The following is a 25,210-nucleotide window of genomic DNA, read 5'->3' as shown; positions in this document are numbered from 1 at the left end:
AGGTGACAAGGAGGAATACAGGGAGGGGGGGGGGGAGAGGGAGGGGGGGAGAGGGAGGGAGAGAAGAGGAGGGGGAGAGAGAGGAGGGGGAGAGAAGAGGAGGGGGAAAGGGAGAGAGGAGGGGAAAGGGAGAGGAGGGGAAGGGAGAGGGAGGGTGGGAGGGGGGAAGGGAGGGAGAGAGGGGGAGAGAAGACGAGGGGAGAGGGGGAGAGAAGAGGAGGGGGAGAGAGAGGAGGGGGAGAGAAGAGGAGCGGGTGAGAGATAGAGGGGGGGAAGGAGATAGAGGGGAAGAGAGAGGGAATGGGAAGAGAGAGGGAGGGAGAGGAGGCGGAAAGAGAGAGGAGGGGGAGAGAAGAGGGGGGGAGAGAGAAGAGAGGAGGGGGGGAGAGGGGAGGGGGAGAGAGGGGGAGGAAAGGGAGAGAGGAGGGGGGAGAAGAGGAGGGGGATGAGGGGGGAGAAGAGGAGGGGGGGGAGAGAGGGAGGGGGGGAGAGAGGGAGGGGGGGGAGAGAGGGAGGGGGGGAGAGAGGGAGGGGGGGGAGAGAGGGAGGGGGGGAGAGAGGGAGGGGGGGAGAGAGGGAGGGGGGGAGAGAGGAGGGGGGGAGAGAGGAGGGGGGGAGAGAGGAGGGGGGGAGAGAGGAGGGGGAGAGGGAGAGGGGGGGAGAGGGGAAGGGGGGGAGAGGGGAGAGAGGGGGGGGGGGAGAGAGAGGGGGGAGGGAGGGGGGGAGAGGGGAGGGGGGGAGAGGAGGGGGGGGGGGGGGAGAGGAGGGGGGGGGGGGGGAGAGAGAGGGAGAGAGAGAGAGAGAGAGAGAGAGAGAGAGAGCACTGGGCTCGACCATCTGAACACCAGCAGGTCCCTGGGGGTGAGTGAGGCTGCGGCCCGTTGCCGGGGGCCGGGGGCCGGGGGCCGACGCCGAGTGCGGGCGACACACGGTGACCGCCATGAAATGTCCGCCTCTCACCGCGGCCGGCGGCGCAGCTGCGGCCTCGCGTCCTCACGGCAACGGCCGCCACTTGTGGGGGTGAAGGGACGGCGGGGGCGGCAGTGGTTTGGCTCCCTCCCCCTCCCCCTCCTCCTCCTCCTCCTCCTCCTCCTCCCACCGCCGTGCCATTTCTCTTTGGGGTTTGCCGATGTTGGAGGCGCTTCAAGGCCTCAGGTAGGAGGGAGGGGAGGGGAGGGAGGGGAGGGAGGGAGGGGAGGGAGGGGAGGGAGGGGAGGGAGGGGAGAGGGGGAGAGAGATAAGGGGAAGGAGGGAGGCAGGGGAGGGAGGAGGACGAGGGAGGCAGGGGAGAGGGGGTAGGGAAGGGGGAGTTGAGAGGGGAGAGGGGGGAGGGAGAGGAGAAGGAGGAGGGGGGGGGGAGATGGGAGAGGGGAAGGTGTGGGGGAGAGAGAGGGAATGGGGAGAGGGAAGAGGGGATGGGGAGTGTAGGGTGGGGGAGAGAGAGATGAGGGGGAGAGAGGAGGGGAAGGAGGGGAGAGGGGAGAGAGGAGGAAGAGAGAGGAGGAGAAGGAGGGAGGGAGGGGAGAGAAGTGGACGAGGGAGGGAGGGGAGAGGGGGAAGGGGGAGGAGGGAGGGGAGAGGGGGAGGAGGGAGGGGAGAGGGGGAGAGAGATAGAGGGGGGGGAGGAGGGGAAGGGGAGAGGTGGAGGAGAGAGGAGGAGGGGGAGGGAGAGAGAGAGAGGAGAGAGAGAGGAGGGGGAGAGAGAGAGGAGGGGAAGGAAAGAGGGAAGAGGAGGGGGTAGAGGAGGGGAGAGGGGGAAGAGAAGGGGGAGTTCAGAGGGGAGAGGAAGGGGAGGAGAGAGGGAAGAGGGGGTGGAGGAGTGTAGGGTGGGGGAGTGGAGAGATAGGAGTTGGGGGGGTTGTGGGAATGTGGGGGTGGGGAGAAGGATGGGGGTAGGAGGGACAGGTGGGGGAGAGAGGGACGGGATGAGGGCGAGGGGGGGTAGGAGGGAAGACGGGGGGGGGGGGTAGCGGGAATGGGAGGTGAGGAGGGGAGAAACAGGGGGGTTAAGGGAGGTGGGGGCATGGTGGTGAGAGAAAAGTGGGGGGCAAGGGCAGGGGAGAGGTGGGATGGGTGGGGAGGGGAGGGAATGTGGGAATGTGAGAGGAGGAGGGAAGGGGATGGGTGGGAAAGGAGGAGGGGAGGGATTGGAAGGGAGGAGGAGAGGGGTTGGGTGGGAGGAGGGGAGGGGTTTGGTGGTTGGAGGGGGTGGTTGGGTGGGAGGAGGGGGTGGTTGGAAGGGGGGAGGGGTTGGGTGGGAAGGGGAGTGGTTGGGTGGGAAGGGGAGTGGTTGGGTGGGAGGAGGGGAGGGGTTTGGTGGTTGGAGGGGGTGGTTGGGTGGGAGGAGGGGGTGGTTGGAAGGGGGGAGGGGTTGGGTGGGAAGGGGAGGGGTTGGGTGGGAAGGGGAGAGGGGAGGGGTTGGGTGGGAAGGGGAGTGGTTGGGTGGGAAGGGGAGTGGTTGGGTGGGAAGGGGAGAGAGGTGAGGACGAAGAGTCATTCATTGGAGAATATGGGACAGGGACATTTGAGGGGGGGGACAGTGGAAGAAAGAGGGAAGAAATGGGGGAGAGGGGACGGGGCGAGAGTGCATGAGGATGAGAGGGGAGAGGAGATGAGTGGAGAGGGAAAGTATTGAAAAGTACGGGGAGAGGGAACGGAGAGGGGAGAGGGAGGGAGAATGAAAATGGGAAGACAGGAGATGGGACGAGGGAGAGGGGAAGGTGATTAGGAAGGTAAGAGAGGGAGGTGAGCAGAGGTTGAGTGGGGTGGGGGAAGGGAGGTGAGGGGAGAGAGAAGAGGTGGAAGAGAGGAGGGGGATGGGGTAGACGGGATGGTGGAAGGAGAGCAGAATGGACTGGCAGAGGAGTAGGTTGGGAAAGGATGAAGAAGGAGGAGAAACAGAAAATAGGTGCAGGAGGAGGCCATTTGGGTCTTCGAGTCAGCACCACTATTCATTGATCATGGCTGATCGTCCACAATTAATAACCCGTGCCTGCCTTCTCCCCGGATCCCTTGATTCCACTAGCCCCTAGAGCTCTGTCTAATTCTCTCTTAAATCCATCCAGTGATTTGGCTTCCACTGCCCTCTGTGGCAGAGAATTCCACAAATTCACAACTCTCTGGGTGAAAATGTTCCTTCTCACCTCAGTTTTAAATGGCCTGCCCTTTATTCTAAGACTGTAGCCCCTGGTTCTGGACTCCCCCAACATTGGGAACATTTTTCCTGCATCTAGCTTGTCCAGTCCTTTTAAAATTTTATATGTTTCTATAAGATCCCCTCTCATCCTTCTAAACTCCAGTGAATACAAGCCCAGTCTTTCCAATCTTTCCTCATATGACAGTCCCTCCATCCCAGGGATTAACCTCATGAACCTACACTGCACTGCCTCAATAGCAACGACGTCCTTCCTCAAATTAGGAGACCAAAACTACACACAATACTCCCAAGTGGGATAGAGAGGGCGGCCAAGAGGTGAGAAGGTGGGAAGGTGATGGGACAGGGGGGGTGGAGATTGGAAAGTGGATTGAGGAGAGAGGACAGGAGAAAGATAGAGGGGATGGGAATGAGTTGCCAGTGAAGCTCCTTGGCATTAAGAATATGTTGTTTCCACAAGGTCTTTTTAATAGCTGTTTATTTTTATTAAGGCAAACATTTTTAAAGGCTGTATATGTTACATTGTCTAATACAGTATCAATAGCAGTGGTGGTCAATTTCTATGGGCACCTGAGGTGAAATTGACAGACTTGTTCAGAGACAATACTGTCTGATTACTGTGTGGAGGTTACTTGGAAACGTTTTTTCTCCAAGGCAGCTTTTATTATGTTTGTTAAGTTCCAAATCAGCTCCTACATGGTTTTCTAGTTCGCAATCACAATAACGTTGTCAATTTGTGTGTGCAATAGTATTCTCTGATTAACCAATCACTTTCTATCCAAATTTGGGATATGGAAATGCATTGTAGAAGAACTGATGAAGGAAATGTGGATCAAATCTATGAAATTCACTGAGATTATTATTCTATTCAAATATTAATTGTATGGCAAAGGTTGGTTTGGAGATTTGGGAGCAGTGTTTCAACAAAGTATACTGTTTGAAAAATAAAACCAATATGTAAAAAGCCCAAGGAGACGTCATTCACTATTGAGGAATGAATCAGAGAGGTTGAGAAAAAAAGAGCTTCTAGGCGATAATGACTAATATAATATGCGTTATGGTGATGGAGAAGGACAACTATGATAAATCATGCCAATGAATTGGAAAGAAAAAGTTTTTTTGAATGGTTTAGAATGGAATTTGGGAAGATAAAACAGGCAATGATATTAGCGAGCTAGAATAAAGAGCAACAATGGCAGACCACAGCAGAATGCATACTCTGCTAGAAGAAGCTCTTGTGGAGACTACGGAGGAGTGAAATCATGGAGGAGCAACCGTGGAATAGGAGGCAGACAAGTTTAGTTGAGAGATACAGCGCGGAAACAGGCCCTTTGGCCCACCGAGTCCGCGCCGACCAGCGATCCCCGCGCATTAACCCTATCCAACACACACTAGGAACAATTTACAATTCAACCAAGCCAATCAGCCTACAAACCTGTACATCTTTGGAGTGTGGGAGGACACCGGAGATCCCGGGGAAAACCCACACAGATCACAGGGAAAACATACAAACTCTGTATAGACATGCACCCGGGTCTCTGGCGCTGTAAGGCAGCAACTCGACCACTGCACCACCGTGCCGCCCTTGCAGTTAGTTATATAGATTGCAGGGATGTGAGTAAGAGAGAGTTCAAAGGAATGAGTAAAAATAAATATAATAAATACAAACAGGTACCAGAAATAGTAAAACACTTTCATGATATACCATTTTGTAACAAAATGGGTTCTTGGGATGGCAATAAGGCCATTAAGGAGAATACCACACTTCAGACTGGTCAATGAAATAAAAATGCTTTGGATCCAAGAGAGAGTGATAAATTGGCTCTGTAGCAGGAAGGAGTGGGAAATGGTTAACAAGTGTTTCTCTGAGTGGGAGACTGCTAAAGTGGGGGTCTCTAAGGCCGAATACCTGGTGCAGTAGTTTTTATTGACACAAAATGCTGGAGTAACTCAGCAGGTCAGGCAGCATCTCTGTACAAAATAAATAGGCGATATGTCGGGTCAGGACCCTTCTTCAAATCCTGACTTCTTCAGGTCCCGATCCGGAACGTCACCTATCCATTTTCTCAAGAGATGCTGCATGACCCCCCTGAGTAACTCCAGCATTTTGTGTTTGTTTTTGGTATAAGCTAGCATCTGTAGTTCATTTTTATTACATTTAGTTTTTGTTGTATGTTTTCATGATTGAAGGGGGTGCATGATAAACCAATTTGCAGCTGATACAAAGTTATGTTATTACTTAAGGAGGTGGAAATGGTAACAAAATATTCATGGGGATTTTTGAGAGCTTGCTTGGTGCATGTCCTTAAATCCGATAAGTTGTCATACTGGTACTTGCGTTTTACCAATCGAGGCACAGAATACAAGGGCAGTAGGTTTTATCTGTGTTGCATATTTGTGACATTACTTTCTTTGGAGCAGAGGAAGCTGAGGCTGACAATAACTTGAGGGTAATGACTTTGAGGTGCCTGGACTGAGTAAATAGAAAGAACCGACAGTACTTCCCACATTTATACGTTGAAACGTTAGAGGCGATGGATTTAAAGTAATTGGCTGAAGGATAGGAGAAGGTATGTGGACAAGACTTCACCAGAGAGTGTTAGTGGTTTGAGGTTGGTAGGACGGAAGAGGTACAAAATACATCTTAAAAAGTGCCCTGATGTATTGTTGGCGAGCAGTGGGTCTGGGATTAGGTTAGATAGCTTTTTTGAACAGCATGATCAAGATGGGCTGCATGGCCTCTTTTTTTCCCCCTGTGCTTATATGATTTTAATGCTATGGAGATAGAAGAAATAATCATAATTTTGTTTCAGTACGTACCAGGGCGATGGAACCAAAAGACATGACATTAAATGATTAGACGAGTAATAAAATGAAGGCATTTAAAATAGAACATGGAAATCTTAAATTAACCTCAAATGTAAGTTCTTGATCTGGTTGGATTTATTTCATGCATTTTAATAGGATCAAGGGAAGCAATAACTTTGGTGTTTCTACGCAATAATGATTCTTTAGAAGAAAGGTGTGGTGCCAGAAGACTAGCAGAAAAGCTAACATAATGTCAATAATTAAGGATGGGGATAGTGGAAGCATAGGAAATTAGACCAGTTAAGGTAATCCTGATATGAAGAAGTGGAGTCCCTATGAAAGGAGAGAACAAAGCATCTATAAATTAAAAGTTTATAATGTACAGTGAGTGTGAAAAAATCTTCATTGACCAACAGGGAAATCATGAGGGGATAACAATGGAGAATAAGAATACAGTAGTTTGTTTAATTTAGAGAACTAAACTTTGCAGCATGGAAACCGGCCCTTTGGTCCACCGTGTCTGTGCCAACCAAGGATCACCTGTATCCTACATCCTAGGGGCAATTTACAGAAGCCAATTAACCCATGGACCTGTATGTCTTTGGAATGTGGGAGGAAACCGGGGCTGTCAGAGAAATTCCCACGTGGTCACGGGGAGAACTTGCACACTCTGCACAGACAGCTCCCGTAGTCAGGATCGAACCTGGGCCCTAGCGCTGTAAGGCAGCAACTCTACCACTGCGCCAGTTACTGTGAATATGAAAGGGGATGAATAAACTTGCAGAATGGGCCAATAATTAAACATCAACTCAAATGAGAAGTAGTGGCCTTTGGGCGGAAGACTAGGAGGTTATTTATTCCTTGGAGAGTGCGAGACCAGATGGAATTGGAAACGAGGGATCGTGGAGAACAAATATCCCAAACACTAAAAGTTGCGGCTGTTTACCAAGGCCATTTTTACTTTTGTTTTGAAAAGCAAGCCATGCAATAGGGTGGGATTTAATTGATATGTTGGAAATTTGTCTGTGGGATGTAGAAGAGAGACTCTCACTAGGGTCTCTTCTACATCCCACAGCTCCGCTCTTGCTCCCCATCCCCTCATTCGTAACAAGGACAGAATCCCCCTCGTTGTCACCTTCCACCCCACCAGCCAGCGTACCCAACAAATCATCCGCCAACATTTCCGTCACCTACAATGGGACCCCACCACTGGTCATATCTTCCCATCCCCTCCCCTTTCTACGTTCCGCAGAGACCATTCCCTCCGTAACTCTCTGGTCCACTCGTCACTTCCTACCCAAACCACCCCATCCCCGGGCACTTTCCCCTGCAACCGCAGGAGATGCAACACCTGTCCCTTTACCTCCCCCCTCAACTCCATCCAAGGACCCAAACAGTCTTTCCAGGTGAGACAAAGGTTCACCTGCACCTCCTCCAACCTCATCTATTGCATCCCCGCTCTAGATGTCAACTTCTTTACATCGGCAAAACCAAACGCAGGCTCAACACCCGCGCTCAGTCTGCCTTAACCAATCTGATCTCCCGGTGGCTGAGCACTTCAACTCCCCCATCCATTCCCAGTCTGACCTTTCTGTCATGGGCCTCCTCCAGTGCCATAATGAGGCCCACCGGAAATTGGAGGAACAGCACCTCATATTTCGCCAGGGCAGCTTACAGCCCAGTGGTATGAACATTGACTTCTCCAACTTTAGATAGTTCCTCTGTCCCTCTCTACCCCTCCCCCTTCCCAGATCTCCCACTGTCTTCCTGTCTCCACCTATATCTTTCCTTTGTCCCGCCCCCCTGACATCAGTCTGAAGAAGGGTCTCGACCCGAAATGTCACCCATTCCTTCTCTCCTGAGATGCTGCCTCAGATCCTGCTGAGTTACTCCAGCATTTTGTGAATAAATACCTTCGATTTGTACCAGCATCTGCAGTTATTTTCTTACACTGTCTTAAGTACTTGATTAGGGCCATCATTCTTCTTCCTGGTTTTAGTTTCTTTTAAAACATTTTGTTCATAATCGCTACCTAATGCTGCTTGAGTGCGGGGTCTCCTGTTACCGATTCAATTTTTCCAACACTATTAATTTACTCGGCCTGAATGAAGTGTGGTTCATGCATTGTATCCCACACTTCCGTGCATTCCCTGTGTCAGTCTCATTTAACAGACTGTCTCGTGCTAAAATGAAGACAGTGTGTGGCAGTGCAGATGGAACTGATGGAGCTAAGAGTACAACAAAAGTTCTTGTGCCACCATTGGTAATTTCAGAATTTCAGTATACTTAAACGATCTGACAATATAAATGTGACCATGAAACCTTTTTTTTAAACTGGAGGACATAACACAATATTTTTTTTAAGGTAGGAAACTTGCAAGCTTTGCTTGGGTAGCCTGTAAGCAACTTCATTCCACAGCGAGATGGTCTACCACAACCTGGCTTCTAAAGTGCTGAGCAAGCCACTCAGTTGCTTTAAAACGATGAGAATGTTCAGTGGCACGATCAGTTTGTACGCAGATGACACTAAAACTGGTGATACTGTGGAGAGAAAAGAAGATTGTGCAAGATTCCAACATGATATAGATTAACTGGGAAAGTGGGCAAAGGAATGGCAGATGGAATTTAACACTGACCTGTTAAAAGTATTGCACTCTGGCAAGTTAAACAAGGGCACAATAAAAGGAAGGTCTCTGGGAAGTGTTGTTGAACAGTGAGACCTTGGGGCTCAAATATGTGGATAGACAGGGAGGTGAAGAAGGTTTATGGCATGCTTGCCCACATTGGCTGAGACACAGTACCAGAGGGATGTTATGTAATAGTGCTGTAAATCATCGGTTAGGCAGCTCTTGCAGTGTTGTGTACAATTCTGGTTGCCTGACTGAAGGAAGGATTATTAGGCAAGGGGGAGTGCAGGATGTTGCCAGAACTGATGGGCTTGAGTTGTAAAGAGAGGCTCGATAGCCTTGAACTGTTTCCCCTGGAAGGTACGAGGCTGAGGGGTGACCTTATTGAGGTTTCTAAAATAATGGTGACCTGGAGAAGATGGACAGTTGCACTCTTTCTCTCAGGGGAGCTTAAAACAAGAGGCATACATTAAGAGGGGGAAAGAGTTGAAGGGAAGTTGTTTCTCCCGCAGGAGGTGGCAGGTAAATGGAGAGAGATGCAAAAGGAGGTGGTCGATGGAAGAACAGTGACAGCGTCTATGAGGCACCTGGGCAGGCATTTGAATGAACAAGAAATGGAGGGATATGGAATAAAATACAGACAAGTGGAAGTCGCATAGGGGTAGTGGGCCGAAGGGCCTGTTCCTATGCTGTGAAAATCTGACTAAATTATTCTGGGTGGCGGTTCTCCAATATTGTCTTGAATCAATTCAGCTCGGGCATTCAGTGTCGTGCCAGAAAAGCAGCTCATCCTTGCATTGTTGTCCAGGTTTCTGTTAAGTAGCACAGATTTTGTTATACAGGGCCAACCAAAAAACTGCTCATTAAGCGTACGTTGATACTGATTTAATTTGCACCACATACATGACTTTTTCCATACTGGTCACGTCTGTAACAACTCTGTGGTGTGCTGATTGTTGTTTGCTGAGCACAGTACAATGTGTTCAATCCAAATTTCCACCAGTTAAACTGAAACTGTTAAGATGTAAAGTAAATAACTTTGAACTATATTTAGTATTGAGTAGCTGAAAAGGAAATCAATATTTGTGTCACAGTCTTTTCTGTTGAGACTAAAGCAGCCAAGAACATAAGCAGAAGTAGGCCATTTGACCCCCAATGGGTCATGGCTAATCTTTTTTCTCAGCACCACTTTCATGCTGAGACGCCAGATCTCGTGATTGCATTAATTCATTTTTGCTTTGACGAATTTGGCCTTGTAGTTGTCTTGAGTTCAGAATTCCAAAGTTTTATTGGGATTTGGTAGAAGATATTTATTTTCCTTTTTGTTCTGAATAATGCTCAAGAAGTTATCAAAGCCTAGGTGCAGCGGTAGAATTGCTGCCTTACAGCGCCAGAGCCCCAGGTTCGGTCCTGACCGAGGGTGCTATCTGTACGGTACTATCTGTACAGAGTTTGTACGTTCTCCCTGTGACTGCGTGGGCTTTCCCCGGGTGCTCCTGTTTCTTTCCACACTCCAAAGACATGCAGGTTTGTAGGTTAATTGGCTTCTGTAAATTGTCCTTAGTGTGTAGGATAGAACTAGTGTTCACGTGATCACTGGACCGCGTGGACTAGGCGGGCCGGAGGGTCTGTTTCCACGCTGTATCTCTAAAACTAAAATTAAAGCTTCTAGAACACTTTGGTGTCACAAGCGCTGCCTTTTGGGATCAAAATAATTCTCCGTTCTTCACGTCAAATTATGCTCGTTCTCCTGTAACAATTTTGCACGTTAATAAATAGGTCAAACATGATTAAACCTACCAAGAGAGAGTTAGCTAGATCTCTAGGGCTCAAGGGATATGGGGAGAAGGCAGGCACGGGTTATTGATTGGGGACAATCAGCCATGATCACAATGAATGGTGGTGCTGGCTCGAAGGGCCGAATGGCCTCCTCCTACACCTATTTTCTATGTTTCTATGTTAAATGTAGACTGGGCGAACATTTCGCTGAACATCTTTGCTCAGTCTGCCCTGGCCCACCTGATCTCCTGGTTGCCAAATACTTTAACTCTCCTTCCCATTCCCACACTGACCTTTCTGTCCTGGGCCTCCTCCATTGTCAGAGTGAGGCCAAATGCAAATTGGAGGAACAGTACCTCATATTTCACAGCCTACAACCCAGCGGTATGAATATTGTTTTCACTAACTTCTAGTAACCTTTGCATCCCCTCTCCATCCCTCCTACATGTATAAATTGAATGAGAAGATGACAGAAATAAGCATTGGTAGTAACGGGTGGAGAACTACCTCTCGCCTCACCAGTGTTTGAACTAGTGGCTACCTAGACACAAGATGCATGGTGTCATCTTCCAAAATTCCATATGGAAGAAAGTGCAACCTGGCTAAATACAGCAAACAGGTTAAATAAAAGAGAGTAAATCAATGGGTCAGGCAGGATACCTGGAGAACCAGGGTCCCGACCTGAAATGTCACCTATCCATGTTCTCCAAGGATGCTGCCTGACATGTTGGGTTACTCCAGCACGTTGTGTCTTTTTGTGTTAAACCAGTTCTGCAGCTCCTTGTTTCTACAGATCCGGGAGCCTGACGTCAGTAGTAGGGAAAAGGCAGGAATCAAATATTAACATGACACTCGGAAAATAACAACTTGGATTGACTAGTCTAAAAAGATTAAAGAAAGGAAAATCGACACAAAAAGCAGGAGCAACTCAGCGGGTCAGACGGCATCTCTGGAGAAAAGGAATAGGTGACGTTTCGGGTCGAAACCCTTTTTCAGACTGAGAGTCAGGGAAAAGGGAAACCAGAGAAATAGATGGAGATAGGGAGAGATATAGAACAAATGAATTAAATATATGCAAAAAAGTAATGATGATAAAGGAACCAGGCCATTGTTAGCTGTGGGCGAGGTGAAAACGAGTTGGAGATAATGAAATCCTCCAGGACAACAGTGAAACCAGTACAACGACTAGGGTGGGGGAGGGATGGGGAGAGAGGGGTGCAAGCGTTATTTGAAGTTAGGGAAATCAATATCACCCCACTGGATTGTAAGTTGCCGAAGCAAAATATGACATGCTGTTCCAACAATTTGCGTTTGACCTCACTCTGACAATGGAGGAGGCCCAGGATACAATGGTCAACATGGGAATGGGAAGGGGAGTTAAAGTGTTTAGCAACTGGGACATCACATAGGGCCAGGCAGACTGAGCGAAGGTGATCAGCGAAACGATTCCCAGACTATGTTTGGTCTCGCCGATGTATAAGAGTCCACACCTGGAACAACGGATTCTGTAGTCAAGGTGGTTAATTGGCAGATCATTTTGCTGATTGTACTTTTCCTTAACAATATTTTGGTCCTTTGCTGAATTCTGAAATTTATTGTTCACAATTATTCCTGCACTACTCTCTTGAGAAATCCACGGATTCACCACATTCTGACTAAAGAAATTTATTTTCGCCTTTGTCCTGAATGGCCATTATATTATCTTGATTCTGTGACCTGTGGTTCTTGGCTTCCTGCATGAACCATGTAAGAGGTTGAAATTACCCCCCCTTCTTCAAACTCTTAAGAATATCGGCCTAGTTTTCTCAACCTCTCCCCTGCACGGTAGCGCAGCGGTAGAGTTGCTGCTTTACAGCGAATGCAGCGCCGGAGACTCAGGTTCGATCCTGACTACGGGTGCTGCACTGTAAGGAGTTTGTACGTTCTCCCCGTGACCTGCGTGGGTTTTCTCCGAGATCTTCGGTTTCCTCCCACACTCCAAAGACGTACAGGTATGTAGGTTAATTGGCTGGGTAAATGTAAAAATTGTCCCTAGTAGGTGTAGGATAGTGTTAATGTACGGGGATCGCTGGGCGGCACGGACTTGGAGGGCCGAAAAGGCCTGTTTCCGGCTGTATATATATGATATGATATGATATGATATGATTTGGTAAACTTGCCATTCCTAGAACCAGTCTCGTGAATGTCTGCACATAATATTCCAGGCATTGTCTCTCCAAGGCCCAGTGTAATTTCACAAAAACAATTTTACTTGCATTGGAATTCAATAGACAATAGACAATTCTTTCTGCAAACATACCAATTGCGTTTCTGCTTGCTTGCTCTATGTACATATTCATTTTTGTTAAGAGAAGATGGACACAAAAAGCTGGAGTAACTCAGCGCGTCAGTCAGCATCTCTGGAGAAAAGGAATAGGGGACGTTTCGGGTCGAGTCCCTTCTTGGTAACTTTATTTAAGAACACCTTTATTTAAGAAAACTTCACTATATATAATAGCACATTCCACATATGGACTACTCACTGAATGAAAAGGTTGCCCCTGAGGTCCCTCTTAAACGTCTCCCTTGTACCTTAAGTCTATGCCCTGTAGTTTTAGAATCTTTTAGCCCGGGGAAAAAAGACAGTAATTACTTTATCTATGCCCCTCTTGATCTTGCACACCTGAATATGGTGTTCTTATTGAAGTGTGCCAGATCATGAGGTGTGTGGATAAAGTCTCCTCAGCCTCCTATGGTCCAAAGAACAAAGTCCCAGTCCAGCCATTTCTCCCTTTTCCCTTCCACATATGTTCCTTCATCTGGCTTTGCATTTCACGCCCCTTCATAACTCCTTATCTCACACTTTTCGTCTTTTCATCTCTGGCCCATTTAGTTGTTCCTTGAAAACAGCAACACATGAAGATAGAGTAGTAAAAAAGCTTATGTTATGCGTGCGGTCATCATCAGGTCTTTTTACAATTTTTTTAAGCTTTGGTTTGGCTGCATTGGAGTATTGTGTGCAGTTCTGGTCACCTCGTTACAGGGAGGATGTGGATTCTTGGGAAAGGGTGCAGAAGGGTTTTAGACAATAGACAATAGGTGCAGGAGGAGGCCATTCGGCCCTTCGAGCCAGCACCGCCATTCAATGTGATCATGGCTGATCATTCTCAATCAGTACCCCATTCCTGCCTTCTCCTCATACCCCCTGACTCCGCTATCCTTAAGAGCTCTATCCAACTCTCTCTTGAATGCATTCAGAGAATTGGCCTCCACTGCCTTCTGAGGCAGAGAATTCCACAGATTCACAACTCTCTGACTGAAAAGGTTTTTCCTCATCTCAGTTCTAAATGGCCTACCCCTTATTCTTAAACTGTGGCCCCTTGTTCAGGACTCCCCCAACATTGGGAACATGTTTCCTGCCTCTAACGTGTCAAACCCCTTAATAAGGGTTTGAAGAAGGGTCTCGACCCGAAACGTCACCCATTCCTTCTCTCCCGAGATGCTGCCTGACCTGTGAGTTACTCCAGCTTTTTGTGAATAAATCGATTTGTACCAGCATCTGCAGTTATTTTCTTATACCCTTAATAATCTTATACGTTTCGATAAGATCTCCTCTCATCCTTCTAAATTCCAGTGTATTCTCATCCTTCTAAATTCCAGTGTATTTTGCCAGGATGTTGCCTGGATTATAGGGTATTAGCTCGAAGGAGAGGTTGGACAAACGTTGAATGTTGTCTCTGGAGGGTCAGAGACTGTGGGACCTGGTAGAAAGTTTAGAGTCATTGATGGGGTAGACGATCTATCCTATACCCAGGATGGGAATGGCAAATACTAGCGGGTGTAGCTTTGAAGGCGATGTGCTGGGCATGTTTTTGCTTTTACACAGTGAAAGATGCCTGGAACATGGTGTCAGGGACGGGGGTGGAAGCAGATACCATAGTGGTGTTTAACTGGCTTTTAGATAGGCACGTTATATGCAGTCAATGGAGGGATAATGATCACGTGCAGGCAGAAAGCAGTAGCTTAAGGTGCCTGCATGTTCGGCACCGATATCATGGGTTGAAGGGCCTGTCCTTGTGCTTTACCGTTCTGCTTTATTCTCTGTTATTTTTTTACACGTACAGGTAACCTCCCAAGTTGAACCTGTTCGGTTACAGAAGTTCACTCTGAGAGAATTCACAAATCATGACTAAAAAGTCTGAGATAAAGAATAAACCTTGCTCTCATTGAACTTGTTTGGGGAAAAAAAATCAAATAAATCAACATTTTTTACTCTTCCTGTACACTAATCTTTCTCCTGAGGTGCAACTGTATCACGGGAATAAATTATTCAGCAAATTCCTCCTCCTCCCTCAAGTTGTTCAGAAAGGCCCCAGTTTTATTCTGTTGTTAAATTATTGCAAACACACCAGTGTTGCTCCTGTGATACAGGCTGAAAGGAGGAAACAGTGACACTTGTTTAGACCACTGTTTCCTGACCAGTTTTGGAATTGTTACTGTAAGAAGGATGTAACATGGATGCCACTCCCCTGAACTTTGCTTTTTGGTCACAGTGGCCTTCCTGCTACAACACTTTGCAAAAGTAAACTGGCTTCAGTCGCCTCGTTTTATCCCGATTCCTGGCATAAAGATTGAATCAGCGAACCAAGGAGTTGTCAAGGGAGCAGATGTGACTGTGGCAGGATCACGCTGATAGTGTCAGAAATGTCAGACAATGTGTTATCCCGATGCCCCTTTCCACCGTCAAAATCTATAATATACACTTTCCGTCAGCAGTATCTCACAACTAAAAACATAGCACAAAAAGTAAGGAAATTTGTGTTTGGTAGATTATTTCTTTGTTGTAACAATGCTTCTTGGCAATAAATCTTATACCGTTGGAAAGCCTGTTTATTTCCCTTTTAAATGGTGCCACATTTGTAAGGAACATGCATTTGTGGGATGAGCAGCAGAGCTGAGTATGTGGGTTGCACCCATGAAAAATCTGCCAAATCTTCTCTGCCAATGCCAAACAGCTTATTCTGCCATTGACTCTTGTTCGGTGTTGTTTGGTGGATTGGATGATTGAAGTCTGAAGAAACAAGACATATTGGCAATTTAACAATTTATTCATTTAATAAACAGGAGCCTCAGTAGCGTGTGGAAGAACCATACACAGCCTGGCACCTCCTCCTCATGCTGGTCACCAGCCTGGTCACACACTGTTGTGGGATGGCATCCCATTCTTCAACCAGCATTTGTCGCAAGTCAGCCAACGTGGTTGTGTTGGTCACTCTGGCACGAACAGCAAGCCCAAGCTGATCCCACAAGTGTTCAATGGGGTTGAGGTCAGGACTGCTGGCAGGCCATTCCATCCTCTCCACTCCCAAATTCTGGAGGTAGTCTCTGAGAAACCCTGCTCTGTGGGGGCGAGCATTGTCATCTTGGAGGATAGAGTTCGGTCCCAGACTGTGGAGATATGGGATTGCCACTGGTTGCAGAATCTCATCTCGATATCTCTGCATTGAGATTGCCTCCAATGATGCCAAGCCTCGTTTTTCCAGTGAGGGAGATGCCGCCCCACACCATCACACTGCCTCCACCAAAAGATGTTACTCTATCGGTGCAGCAATCAGCATAGCGTTCTCCGCGTCTTCTCCACACTTTGACTCTATGATCCAACTGCCGTAGGCAGAATCTGGACTCATCGCTGAACATAACGTTCCTCCACATGTTCAGGTTCCAGTGCACGTGTTGCCGACACCAGCGCAAACGGGCCTGACGGTGAAGGGCAGTCATGGCAGGCCTCCTGGCAGCCCTATGAGACCGGAGATCGGCTGCGTGCAGTCTGTTCCGAATTGTCTGTGCAGAGAGCCGTCGGCCATATCGTCCTGCAAACCTTGACTGCAAATCTGTAGAAGACAGCCTACGGTTCCTAAGTGCTGACAGGGTGAGGAAACGGTCTTTTTTGGGTGTCGTCTTCTTGGGACGCCCACTTCGCGGCCTGTCTCTGACATCCCCCGTTATATGGAACTTGGCCTTCACTTTGGAGATGGTACTAGGGCTCACTCCAAATAATGCCGCAACCTGGTTTTGCGGAACACCAGCTTGAAGTTGCCCTATCGCACGGGCCCTATCCAGATCAGTCAAACGTGGCATGACGATTCTTGGAGCAGACACCTACTGACCACTGTAGCAGGGCCCATACTCACAGATGCTGCCAATCAGGTGCCAATCAGGCACCTGATTGTCAGCACCTGGGGGTACCAGAAGCTCAAAACAAGAGTCAATAGCAACAGCAGAATAAGCTGTTTGGCATTGGCAGAGAAGATTTGGCAAATTTTTCATGGGCGCAACCCATATACTCAGCTCTGCTGCTCATCCCACAAATGCATGTTTCTTACAAATATGGCACCATTTAAAAGGGAAATAAACAGGCTTTCCAACGGTATAAGATTTATTGTCAAGAAGCATTGTTACAACAAATAAATAATCTACCAAACACAAATTTCCTTACTTTTTGTGCTATGTTTATGTAAGATTATTTCTGCCCAAGTGTCTGATGCTGCAAATCCACATAAGAAATATGGGCAAGCAATGTAATCTTGCAGGACATCTTAAATAATTCATAGACTACTTTCACTTGTCTGCTTCTTAATTAGTCCAAGGTTTATCAGGCAGGAGAGTGGGGTTAGGAGGGAGATACAGATCAGCCATGATTGAATGGCAGTGTAGAAGTGATGGGCCGAATGACCTAATTCTGCTCCTATCACTTATGACCTACTTCTCCGACTAGTTTCACTGCCCTCCTGATTAATTTTACCGATTGTATGCCTCCGTGTCACCTTCCCCTCCTCAGCTAACAATGAACCATTGTCACTGAAAGTTGGCGTGCAGGTACAGCAGGCGGTGAAGAAAGCTAATGGCATGCTGGCCTTCGTAACAAGAGGATTTCAGTATAGGAGTAAAGAGGTTCTTCTGCAGCTGTATAGGGCCCTGGTAAGACCACATCTGGAGTATTGTGTACAGTTTTGGTCTCCTAATTTGAGGAAGGACATCCTTGTAATTGAGGCAGTGCACCGTAGGTTCACGAGATTGATCCCTGGGATGGCGGGACTCTCATATGAGGAAAGATTGAAAAGACTAGGCTTGTATTCACTGGAGTTTAGAAGGATGAGGGGATCTTATAGAAACATAAGACTCCAGGTTTCTCTCTTTCTTTCTTTCTTCTGCTCTTTCTTTTTCTTTCTTTTCAACGGGGGGGTGGGGGGGTGGGGGGAGGGAAAAAAAACAGAACAATACATGTATAATGGAAGGTATAAGTTAGTGACTATTGTTTACTATGAAATGTATAATGTATAATGTATGAGTTCTGTTAAAACTTAAATAAAATATTTTTTAAAAAAAAAGAAAAAAGAAACATATAAAATTATAAAAGGACTGGACAAGCTAGATGCAGGGAAAATGTTCCCAATGTTGGGCGAGTCGAGAACCAGGGGCCACAGTCTTAGAATAAATGGGAGGCCATTTAAAACAGGTGAGAAGAAACTTTTTCACCCAGAGAGTTGTGAATTTGTGGAATTCTCTGCCACAGAGGGCAGTGGAAGCCAAATCACTGGATGGATTTAAGAGAGAGTTAGATAGAGCTCTAGGGGCTAGTGGAATCAAGGGATATGGGGAGAAGGCAGGCACGGGTTATTGATTGTGAACGATCAGCCATGATCACAATGAATGGCAGTGCTGGCTCGAAGGGCCGAATGGCCTCCTGCACCTATTTTCTATGTTTCTACATTTCCTTATCATCGTCTGCTTTTATCCTTCATGCAGTGGAGGCCAATTCACTGGATGAATTTAAAAGAGAGTTCTAGGGGCCAACGGAATCAAGGGATATGGGGAGACGGCAGGCACGGGTTACTGATTCTGGATGATCAGCCATGATCACAGTGAATAGCGGTGCTGGCTCGAAGGGCCAAATGGCCACCTCATGCACCTATTTTCTATGTAACTGCTGAGTTACCCCAGCACTTTGTCTTTTTTTTGGAGGATGCATTCAGTACTTTTCATGCTAGTCTTTGTGTAAGTGCCATACATGAAAGACACAAAAAGCTGGAGTATCTCAGCGGGACAGGCAGCATCTCTGGAGAGAAGGAATGGGTGACGTTTTGTGCCGAGACCCTTCTTCAGGCACACATTTATTGATGCACATTTGAACCATTCAATTCCGTTGTCGTAATCAAGCTGTATCATGGGTATGATGTCCACTTTATCCTACCAAGGTGCAAACAGAATATGCAGATCTCACTGAAGAGATGCCCAATGTCAAACAACCCAGTTATAGAGAAAGTGAATGAAACAATTATTTTCCTCTTGAAGTGTTGTGCCTGGCTATGACATGTGTGGGATGAGAGTTTCAGCTATGGTTAACTTGAGGATGAATAACGCTGCAGAGCAGCACTAATTCGTCTTTCTAGACGTGGATTAGGAGGCAAGTAGTGGCAACTAAACCAACAATTAGAATTAGTGTGGGTGTGGGCTGAAGGGTTTGATTCCATGCTGTGTGGCAATAACAATATAACTCAAATATGTAATGTAACTGTTTTAGACTGCAAATGCTCTGCATATGAAAAATGTTTTCCCCCCTAAATATCCTAATTTGAGAAAGGACGTCCTTGCTATTGAAGCAGTGCAGCGTAGGTTCATGAGCGTTAGTCCCTGGGATGGAGGGACTGTCAAATGAGGAAAGATTGGAAAGACTAGGCTTGTATTCACTGGAGTTTAGAAGGATGAGAGGGAATCTTATAGAGATGTATAAAATTATAAAAGGACTAGACGAGCTAGATGCAGGAAAAAATGTTCCCAATGTTGGGGGAGTCCAGAACCAAGGAACACAGTCTAAGAATAAAGGGGAGGCCATTTAAAACTGAGGTGAGAAGAAACTTTTTCACCCAGAGAGTTGTGAAATTCTCTGCCACAGAAGGCAGTGGAGGCCAATTCTCTGGATGAATTTAAAAGAGAGTTAGATAGAGCTCTAGGGGCTAGTGGAATCAAGGGATATGGGAAGAAGGCAGGCACAGGTTACTGATTGTGGATGATCAGCCATGATCACAGTGAATGGTGGTGCTGGCTCGAAGGGACAAATGGCCTCTTCCTGCACCTATTTTCTATGTTTCTAAATAAATAGAGCTATGCTTGGACAAGTCAAGTTTAGTTTGTAGGTGATGTTTGTCATGGGGGCACGCACACTCTAACAATGTGGAAACCTGCTAAGACTAGGGAAAAGAGTTCTGTAGACGTTAATTCTGTCTCTGTACTCCACAATGTGAGATTTAGAATAGAAAAAAAAAAATCACGTGGTTAAAGTGCACATTGTCAGATTATAATAAAGGCCATTTTTATACATTTTGGTTTCACCATGTAGAAATTACAGCAGTGTTTATACATAGTCCCCCCATTTCAAGGCACCATAATGTTTGGGACACAGCAATGTCATGTAAATGAAAGTAGTCATGTTTAGTATTTTGTTGCATATCCTTTGCATGCAATGACTGCTTGAAGTCTGCGATTCATGGACATCACCAGTTGCTGGGGGGTTTCTCTGGTGATGCTTTGCCAGGCCTGTATTGCAGCCATCTTTAACTTATGCTTGTTTTGGGGGCTAGTCCCCTTCAGTTTTCTCTTCAGCATATAAAAGGAAGCTCAATTGGGTTCAGTTCGGGGGATTGACTTGGCCACTCAAGAATTGACCATTTTTTAGCTTTGAAAACTCCTTTGTTGCTTTAGCAGTATGTTTGAGATCATTGTCTTACTGTAGAATGAACCGCCGGCTAATGAGTTTGAGGCATTTGTTTGAAGTTGAGCAGATAGGATGTGTCTATACACTTCAGAATTCATTATGCCATTACCATCAGCAGTTGTATCTTCAATGAAGATAAGTGAGACAGTACCTTCAGCAGCCATACATGCCCAGGCCATAACACCCCCACCACCTTGTTTCACAGGTGAGGTAGTATGCTTTGGATCTTGGGCAGTTCTTTCTCTCCTCCATACTTTGCTCTTGCCATCACTCTGATATAAGTTAATCTTTGTCTCATCTGTCCACAAGACCTTTTCTCCAAAACTGTGGTTGCTCTTTTAAGTACTTCTTGGCAAACTGTAACCTGGCCATCCTATTTTTGCAGCTAACTAGTGGTTTGCATCTTGCAATGTAGCTTCTGTATTTCTGTTCATGAAGTCTTCAATAGTCAATAGTCAATAGTCGTTTATTTGTTACATACACATAAATGTGTAGTAAAATGAAACATTACCCGCAGTTGAACAATAAGACCAATAAGATTAATCAATAAAAATGCAATAACACATACAATCACAACTAACACCAACAAAAAGAAACATCCATCACAGTGAGTCTCCTCCAGTCCCTCCTCACTGTGATGGAAGGCCAAAATGTATTTTTCTCTTCCCTGCCGTCTTGTCCCGCGGTCAGGCTGTTGGATTTGCCACGTCGGGGGCGGTCGGGGCTCCCGATATTGAAGCCCCCGCTGGGCGGTGAAAGGTCAACGGCCTATTTCATGCCGCGCCGGACGGTGAAAGGTCCGTGGCGGGCACAGTGGTCATTAACAAATCCATGCCTGACTCCTGAAGAATGTTTTTGATTTGTCGGACAGGTGTTTGAGGATTTTTCTTTATTATAGGGAGAATTCTTCTGTCTTCAGCTGTGGAGGTCCTCCTTGGCCTGCCAGTCCCTTTGTGGTTAGTAAGCTCACCAGTGCTCGCTCTCTTCTTAATGAGCTTCCATGTTTGATCCTCATGTTGATAAACAGCAATAAAAGTTTCCAAAGGTGAAGGAAAGACTGGAGGAAAGACTAGGTGCTGAGAGCTCTCTTATATCTGCATTAAGGAGGCAATTAAACACACCTGAGCAATTACAAACACCTGTGAAGCCATGTGTCCCAAACATTATGGTGCCCTAAAATGGGGGGGGGACTATGTATAAACACAGCTGTAATTTCTACATGGTGAAACCAAAATGTATAAAAATGGGCTTTAATAAAATCGGACAATGTGCACTTTAACCACATGTATTTTGTTCTATTACAAATCTCAAATTGTGGAGTACAGAGGCAAATAAATAAATGATGGGTCTTTGTCCCAAACATTATGGAGGGCCCTGTATTAAGCATGCTATTGAGATGCATCACAGCTTGTTATGGCAACTGCCTCAGGGAAAACAGGCAATATATTCAAGGACCACTTGCGCCCTGATCCATCTCTCTCCTCCCCTCTCCCATTGGGCAGCAGATACAAAAACTTGTATCACCTGATTCAAGAACAGCTTCTTTCCCAATGTTATCGGACTCTTGCATGGACATCTCATATGCTGAAGATAGAGTCCCGATCTCCCAATCTATCTCTGTGTGCCACTTGCGCTTTTCTTGTAGTCTGCACTTTCCCTGTAGCTGTAATACTATATTCTGCACTGTGTGGTATTGCGTGCTCATTTGTTTTTGCCTGGATAGCACGCAAAACATTTATTTCATTATCTCAGTATACTTAACAATATTATACAAATAACAATATTGAGGTAATTAAAAAGAAAGTGAACAGAATGACTGGTCACGTTGCCAAACCAGACAATTTCCAGAAGCCACATTAAAACTACAGCAAGTTTTTCGAGTACTCTGTGGCTGCTGTGGTTATTCCAGCATTTTGTGTCTATCAAAGGTACGGAAGATGTTGTGCAAAGAGCAACACAACTGATCTTTTTTGAGGAAGAGCTAATGATAACTATAATGGCAACTTCGATCCTTCCCATTGAGTCTCCTCTAGTCACCACTTCACGGAGGAGTGGAGTGATCATTCAGGACGCAAACAACAACAGAGAGATCGTTTCAGTTTAATTAGTCGTTTATTGAAGTAGTAATACAAACAGATAAGTATTTCACCCATCATAGATTTGTTAAGACACGGCTCCTTCGTGTCTGATGCATCACATCACTGCATTCCCAATTATACTCATCATTCTGGCTCCTCCCAGTCCATACATGCCCACATGCCCATATATGTATTCATCTCACGACAACCTCTAAGTGTCCAAAAATAATACAGCAAGATTCAAAATGATATAATATGCTAAGACAGCTAATAAACACAAATGGCTCCTACAATAACTTTACAAAGATAAAGGTGACAAGGAGCGTTTTTTGATTTTGCCAGTTGGGACAAGAGTGTATATATTTAAGTTGTGAAGGAAATATTATGATTGACACTGGAATTTCTCATCAAAGAAAGCCATAAATGCAGGACAGAAATGTTGCTGAGCAGATGATCCTGGATTTATTTAAGGGGCAACTCAACACCATGATTGGACACCGGAGTGGAGTGATCAAGCAGCTTCTCTCAAAGTACTTATAGTATCTGAATGATTTCATGATTTGCAAGGTGTAAAAGGCCATGGACCAAGTGCTAGTGAATACTATTACCGCAGATGGGTCATTGGTCAGCATGGATGCCGGTGGGCTGAAGGGCCTGTTTCCGTGCCACATCATTCATTGACTGGTAGTTTAGAAACAAATGATAATTGATTGAAAAGCTTTCTGTCCAAAGCAAAGTTACTTCAACAGAACAGAATGAGGCTTCCTTGTGATCTTGGGCAATAATTTGTTATTGAATCTGCAAAACATTAGATTTCTGGCATGTGCTTAAGTATAAGTGTTAATGCCATCTAGCATAATTGTCAATGATGCAGGGAAGTTATTCACCTTTTATGCACTGTGGTGGTGGACAAGGCTAGTGCTTATTCTCCATTGAGTTGCTCCTTGGGCTTTTCTGAGGGTAGTTAAGATTCAACCACTGTGATTCTTAATCGGTACGAATGATGGATTTCCTACACTGCAAAACAGTCTGATAATTTAATGGTCAGCGTTATTCTTGGTAGTTTTTATTCCAGATTTTTTATTTAACCACTTCAATTTAAATTTCCAAGTTTGGCAAATTTTTATGCTGGTTTTTAATCTAGATGTTTCAATTGCCCTGCAGATGCCCTCCATGGTTCCATGCACTTGGTCATTTAGAGCAGCACCCGATCTAATGGAGCCCTAGGCAAAATCAAGGAAGTTTAAGTCTTTGTCCTTTCAACTTCTCCCAACTCACTTTAGGACCCTTGATGTTGGGCAGCAAGTTCTTTTAAGTTTGGAAGATCAGCATCTTTCCATGCCCCCACTGCACCAAGCATTGCCTTTCGGAATGCATTGCTGAATGTAGTCATTGTCCCTTTTTTTCAGGCATTCTGGACAATCAACATTTATTATTGGTTTGTATAGGAAAGAAAAGGTGGCACAGCGGTAGAGTTGCTGCCTTACAGCGAATGCAGCACCGGAGACTCAGGTTCGATCCTGACTATGGGCGCCTTCTGTACGGAGTTTGTACGTTCTCCCCGTAACCTGTGTGGGTTTTCTCCAAGATCTTCAGTTTCCTCCCACACTCCAAAGACGTACAGGTATGTAGGTTAATTGACTGGGTAAATGTTTTTTTAAAATTGTCCCTAGTGTTACTGTGCGGGGGTCGCTGGGCGGCGCGGACTCGGTGGGCCGAAGGGCCTGTTTCCGCACTGTATCTCTAAATCTAAATCTAAAAAAACCCTGCAGATGCTGGTTTAAATCGAAGATAGACACAAAATGCTGGAGTAACTCAGCGCGGGACAGGCAGCATCTCTGGAGACAAGGAATGGGTCCTTCATTCCTTTATTATTGATTTGTACCCTAAGTCTTCCTCAGTGAAATGGATTGATCCTTTAAATAAAGGATGAAATACTGTACTTGTATGTGCCAAAACATCTGGAAATAGTCCAAATGAACGCAAAGCTGTAATACTGAATTATCAATGAAATTGGTTGAGGCTGTGTTCACTCAAAACATGAATTTTGTTTACAGTCTGGAATTTTGAACTGAATATGAAATAATTAAATATCCAGATGAATGGAACATGATTACATACTGCCAGTGCTGAATTGGGAAAATAATCTGACAAACTGTTCGGTTAAGCGAGGACATGGTGGATATGGTGGAATCTGAAGTGTATTTGGTATACAGAGAGCTCCAAATGTTTCTGATGATAAATCATAAATGAGGATTATATAATTGGATGGAACAGAAAAAAAAAATTACTTGGGGAATTTTTTCAGTGTAGAGTGGTGCCCCATGGAAGTTTGTTTTGAAAATGGATCCAAACCTTCAGCTAGCTCTGCTGGAGTCTTGTGGATCTGTCGTCTTCTCACCTGCTGAGGGCATCCTTTTGACAGTTTTGCTTCATTTGAAATCATACGATTTTTTTAATGCATTCATTATTCTACCTGCCAAACATCATACAAGGCTTCCGGCTATAAATGGTATTGAACAGAATACAGTTTTTAATTAAACCAATTATTCCTTATCCGTATAAAATGCTACTTTTAGTTCCCTGTCATTCCGAACTCTGAAATCCAACTGCCTGCTGCTATAATTATCTCTTTTATTTTATTACCTTGGATTCATTTTACATGTGGGACAAAGCATTTAAACCATTACAAAAAAGTGCTATTACATATTGAGAAGAGTGGGCATTTAGTGAGATTACTCACTAAAGCAACCACAATGTGTAGGAAGGAACTGCAGATGCTGGTTTAAACCGAAGATGGACACAAAAAGCTGGGGTAACTCAGCGGGTCAGACAGCATCTCTGGAGAAAAGGAATAGGTGACATTTCGGGTCGAAGAAGAGTCTCGATCGGAAACGTCACCTATTCCTTTTCTCCAGAGAGGCTGTCTGACCCACTGAGTTACTCCAGCATTTTGTATCCAAAGCAACCACAATGTCAGGGTGGAAATTTTAAATGCGTAAAATGACTAGTT

General features: G+C 45.8%; 1 protein-coding gene across 7 annotated transcripts in view; it reads left to right on the top strand.

Annotated features, from left to right (window-relative positions):
- Window positions 1-842: 842 nt before the first annotated feature.
- Window positions 843-25,210, top strand: part of stau2 (staufen double-stranded RNA binding protein 2) — a 268,314-nt gene continuing 243,946 nt past the window's right edge. For 2 of the 7 annotated variants that reach the window (XM_078398161.1, XM_078398157.1), the window contains exon 1: window positions 886-1,155. The gene's annotated coding sequence lies outside the window, so the exon portion shown is untranslated. Of the gene's footprint in view, window positions 862-884; window positions 1,156-25,210 lie in introns of those variants that run through there. The other 5 variants (XM_078398163.1, XM_078398162.1, XM_078398158.1 and 2 more) reach the window with 4 other exon arrangements.

The sequence above is a fragment of the Rhinoraja longicauda genome, chromosome 4, assembly GCF_053455715.1.
Source record: "Rhinoraja longicauda isolate Sanriku21f chromosome 4, sRhiLon1.1, whole genome shotgun sequence".
Lineage (NCBI taxonomy): Eukaryota > Metazoa > Chordata > Chondrichthyes > Rajiformes > Arhynchobatidae > Rhinoraja > Rhinoraja longicauda.
This window is presented reverse-complemented; position numbering and strand designations above follow the sequence as displayed.